This window comes from Vicia villosa, linkage group LG5 (genome assembly GCF_029867415.1).
Source record: "Vicia villosa cultivar HV-30 ecotype Madison, WI linkage group LG5, Vvil1.0, whole genome shotgun sequence".
NCBI lineage: Eukaryota > Viridiplantae > Streptophyta > Magnoliopsida > Fabales > Fabaceae > Vicia > Vicia villosa.
In genome coordinates, this window is record NC_081184.1 from 57,089,367 (window position 1) to 57,095,012 (window position 5,646).

General features: G+C 32.0%; 1 long non-coding RNA gene across 1 annotated transcript; it reads right to left on the reverse strand.

The window, feature by feature from the left end:
• Nucleotides 1–2,285: 2,285 nt before the first annotated feature.
• Nucleotides 2,286–3,800, reverse strand: LOC131606651 (uncharacterized). Its single transcript, XR_009284937.1, has 3 exons — nt 3,643–3,800; nt 3,391–3,484; nt 2,286–2,779 (listed from the first exon to the last, which is right to left on the reverse strand). It is a non-coding gene; the product is annotated as an uncharacterized LOC131606651 (long non-coding RNA).
• Nucleotides 3,801–5,646: the final 1,846 nt, after the last annotated feature.

The window sequence follows — 5,646 nt, forward strand, 5'->3', positions numbered from 1 at the left end:
ACCATCAAGATTTTGTTCTCTTGTATGGATTAGGAAAAAACTGCAAGAAAAGAGATGTGAATTTTCAACACATGTCATCAAGAGAAGACTTTTATTAGCTAGAACATATAAATAATCTGATAGAAATATCTCGTTTTTTCTTCTAGTCAACTGTTATTGAAGAAGCAAACTGTATCTGCAGAGAATCAACGTTTAGAATATATATATATATATATATATATATATATATATATATATATATATATATACATATATATATATATATATACATATATATATATATATATATACATATATATATATATATATATACATATATATATATATATATATATATATATATATATATATATATATATATATATATAGTCTTCTTTAGCTTTTGAATAATTGCTTGTATTGGCACTCATTTCCTTACTATCAGTATTTGCATGGCAGACGGGGGCATATTGACAGAATCGACATTTCCAGCACTTGTCCTCGTCAACATAAGTAGCTTCTCGCTCTCCAAGCCCAAACTCAAGACAAGAATGAATTTGATCTTTTAGCCATTCTGAATCATATGCAAATTTATCTTTGCAAAGCAATGAATGATCTTTCTAATACTATATCTAATATGAAGCAAACAAAACCATGTCTCCTTTCAAAATCAAATTTTAAGTGCATGAAAAAATATTGTTTCTAAAGAAGACTTATGACAAAAAAAACTATTTTGAGCTAAAACTCTAAGCATACCTCAATGAAAGTTGATTGTTAGCCATGGAGAACATCATATATGTATTTTTGTAATATCTCACCACTTCATCAAGTGTCTGCATGCAACATCAATCAACCAAATAATTATCTTAATTTTGGAAATAGAAAAGAATTCAATGACAATAGACAAATGGTAGAATAAGTAAAAATGCTTTTAGGGTCCAGCGATCTTCTTGCGATTGAACCTTCAATTCCACCCATGTTATAACTTGCATCTCAGCAACACTATCATCACTCTTGTATATAAATATAATATTGAGTTTGAAGTATAATAATTTTACCTATCATGCTGTAAGTTCTGATCTACTACATTCTAAAACCAAAATCAAGATCTTCCTCCACTTTTCTTTATATAAGGTCATTCACATTGTGTATCAAAAGTAAAGAAATTACGAACAATGATGAAAATAGGGCTTTCTAAATTTATAGTACGATTAATTAGAAACTTACAAAAATATACAACTGGAATTCCCTACACTCTCCTTAAAATGATTAGCAACAACCTATAGCAAAGTCAATTCATCACAAGTAGGAACACCTTAAAGCATAAAATGATTGACAGGAAAGAGAATCGGTACATGTCGTCGATCGCCTCCATTGGTGGATGCTCTAACAAACCAGTGACAGAGTGAGCTTCTCAAATATGTACCAGGGCACCCTAAGACCATTAAAAAGAACCTAAGCCAAATGAAAAGTTGTACCAAAACAATTGAATAACACAACACTAATTAGCTATAAAACAGGATGAAAATATACCCTCACCTCATAATTTTTTACCTACCCTCTCTAAAAGTCTCGCAAAGGATGGATTTAAATAGTTTCAATATTCAATGCTCAAACTAAAGCTATTCTTAGACATAATCATGGGCTATAAGTAAAAGACACACAAAATCATGATATTTTATATGCAACAAATTGTTTATCGAATAGATATGTAAACTAAAAAACATCATTCAAGAAATTTATTAAATATCAAACTTGTTTGATGAAACATCAAACTGGAAATAAAACTATTTGAGGGACTATTATAAATTCATACACCTAATAAATGAAAACTAAACAATGTCTTAAACCAACAAAATGACTTGTCAAAACTACTTTAGAACAGTTACTGAGGATGCCATCCCAACTATTATGAAATGCAAATTGAAGCTGCCATAGCCTTCTGGGATTTCTTTGATGGTCAGCACAAAAGATATTCATATAAAAATTCATACAGAGATTGGCCTAAAGATCGTAGAAACACATAAATTATGTTACTCACTGGGTTTGTTTTGCAACTTCGGCTGGTGGAGCAGTAGTAGGTGATGCTGTCAACAACATGATGAAGTGCTAATGTTCTGCAACTCAGCCCACAGAAAAGAAAAGAATTCGTGAAATAACTTTGCATTTTTACAGAAACAAATTTCAAGTTTCTTTATCTCAGCCCACAGAAATAACTGAAAAGGTAAAAAAAAAATTAAACAAAACTGTAGATTGAAAATAATTGAAAGGTACAGCCAAAACTCCTAATTTATCATACCCTTCAGTCAGTTATGATTGGCTGCCTCAGCCTGTTTTGCTCCAATGGAGAAGAACTCAATGATCACTTCCAGTGGCATGCCTTTGATTTATGGAACATTCAAGAATTTGGTGTTCTTAAAAAAGAGCTAGAATTTGTTAGGAAACACCGAAAGCAGTATCGTAGTATGCGTGTCTCAGTACCTGTGCTAGTGATATCTTTGGTTAGTTTTCTAACATTTATATTGAGGCTATTTTTTGGGACTGATATTGCATATGCATTATTGTAATGTATTCCATGGATGACCTAAGCATAAAATCAAGTTATAATCTAGAAAGTTCATCGAATTATAAGATGAAAAATTTCAATACCACGACAATCAACAGAAAAGTGAACACAAACTAAGAGCCTAAGATGCAGTTAATCTTTTACGAAAATCTCTATTCAGCAGCCTTTTTACAGAAAAAATCATTTTTGCATCGGCTGATAAAGAAGGCCAAGTAGCTTTGTCAAATCTTAGACCTGCATTAAGTACAGTCCAAAATATAACCAAAACTTGACTATCAAACAAACTCAAAGATGGTATGTTAGTTACCTAGGATTATCATAAATCATAATGTATAGTATTTTTATAAAATCATAATGTAAGTATATGAGTTCATAGGTTAAGAAATATCATACATGTCCAAAATAGATAGGAAGGATCTATTCATTCTCGGTTATGAAGAGCGAAGGATCGATTCCTTCTAAGTGATGAAGGGGGAAGGATAGATCTAAGTCTAACTCAATTTTAATGATTCAATAAATCAATAACAGAATTTCTCACATAGATTCCAAGAGAATCATGAACAAAGCTCATTTGAAGTCATTAGGTCAAGGTTGTGAGCAAAGCTCACAAGTTTCATCACCATCTTGTTAACCCCATGAATCACGTCAGATTCACAATAATAACAGGTAAAGTTTGTTGAACAAAAGAAGAAAATGGAAGAATGAATAAAAGACACGTGAGTATTCAACACTTCATCTAAAGAAAATCATATGATTTATACCTTCTCATTGAGATTAAGTTCAGTCCAACAATGAAAAACATAATAAAGCTTTCCAAGAAACACTATCTTGGTTGAAATACATACATGTCATTCCTTCAGCAGAGTTGAGCTTTTGAAAAATCATTGATTTATGATGGCTTTGTCTAGGAAGACACGTGCGATGAGTTTTTGCTTTTCACTTTTTCAAACAAAAAAACACATAATCAAATCTTTCTCGTGAGACAAACAATAACCAGCAACAATAACCAAACCAATCGCTCAAATTTTCCTTTTAATTTTGAAATTAAAACTGAAACCATAACGAATCAAGAAAAAAAGCAAAGGATAGGGAACTACCTATTAAATTCAGATGTTTGGCGAGGTGATTGTTGTAGATCGTTGCAGATTCGGTGGCAGTCACGAGTTTGAAAAAGGTATCGATGCATTTTAGTGGTGAAGTTGTGCGGTGGGGTGAGCGTTCCGGCTTGGAGGTGAGAGGTAAATCGGCGGAAGATCTAGGGTTTCAAGAAAAAGATAGTAGAGAGAAGAGGAGATGAGAGGTGAATCGGCGGAAGATCTAGGGTTTCAAGAAAAAGAGAGTAGAGAGAAGAGGGAGAGAACGATTTTGAAATGAGGGAAAGAGGGAAAAACAAAATTGGACCAATCAGATCAGTACAATTGGCATATTTGATTATTTCTTTTGCTAATTACCTAGATGACCTTTGTGCAGTATAAATAATTTGGGGGGGAAGGTTAAAGAAGTAATTTTGGGCAACATTTTATTAATGGGTAGATAGTAGATTATTTTGTATAAAAAGGACAATGACATCCAAAATAAAAAGAACAATGACATCTCAAATATCAACAATAAAATGGTTTACACAATTTTAAAGTGTGTGGAATATTGGAACATTATATGCACGAAAGAATGAGGTAAAAAAGGGTTAACAAAGTCGGTCTCCTTAAAAATAAAATAACTAATAAATCAGTTACCATCCCACACTCCGGGTGGTTCACCTACATGGCTAACCCTAGAAACTACATCTTTAAAGCTCGGGCTGTAGCACACAAAATTAGGTTACAAAGGTTTATATTTATAACCTAATCCCAGTTGGACTTGGGCTTACAAATCGCAGCACTCTGGCTGTTACAGATCCGTAGATTTCTTCTGCTACAAGTAAGGTCTTCAATCATAAGTTTCCTAATTTATCTCCTAAATTAGAAACTGTTGAATCTTCAATATTCAGATTTGATTCTTCAATATTCTGACTTGATTCTTTGACCTTTAAATATGCGCCACATAGGATTACATAATGTTCACATAGAATATTTTGTATCTGTTTTAAACCAAACTGAATCTTTCTTCCTCAGTTCTGCAGGCGCGATGTCATGGTTGAAGTCATGACATTCCATATAACATCTTGCTTTAGTACCTGTTTTGTTCTTTTCATATTTGCAAGACTTATACAATATTACATTCAACTGCTATTAAGTTTTAGCCAAGCATGGATGCCAATAAGACAATTCTAAAGAGCAGAACATTAACAATCTCCCCCTTTTGCTTCAACTTTCAAGACATCAGGAAGAACAGTCTTTTACATTCTCAGAATTGGGACTTCTGTTCTTCACTGCTTAACCACATCATAACATCTTCAATTCACTATGTCTTCAAATCTTCCTTTGTTTCTTTTGACAGTAGCAAAATCAGCATGCTATGTACCATCTCTCCCCCTTTTTAGCCATAATATGACAAAGCTTGAACCAATGTCATACCTTTGAAGTTCAACACCTTCATGCAACACTCGTACATGAGGAGGACGATGGATGGTGGCCTTTGTCTGCGAGGACTATTGGTGACAATATGAAAACCCACTCTGTCATACCCCAAAATTTGCCCACCATATTCAAATTATTTCAAAATTAGATTTTTTTTATAAAATTTTGAGGTCATTCACATTGACGTCTTGAATTCTATAAATATCCGATTTAAAGTCTATTTTAAAATATAAGAATTTACTCTTAAATTATTTATATTTTAATAAATAGAAAAAAATTTCCCATGCTTCATACACTTTCAATTGGTTTTTATTTCAAACAAATAATATAGCGCAATTGGTAAGGAGGTAAGGGTTGCAAGTACAAAGTCTCTGGTTCGAATCCCACTTCTAACACTTTTTATCATCTTATTTTTAATTTTTGTATTAATTAATAGGCATTTTTTAAAATAACCAATTTCAACTTTTTATACATTTTTTAGTCAAAAAAATCACCAAAAATCATAAAATATTCAAAAAAATCCAAAAAAAAAAGAAGTTTTTAATCTTATTTGTCCTATTTTTAACACTTTTTATAACTTAGGGA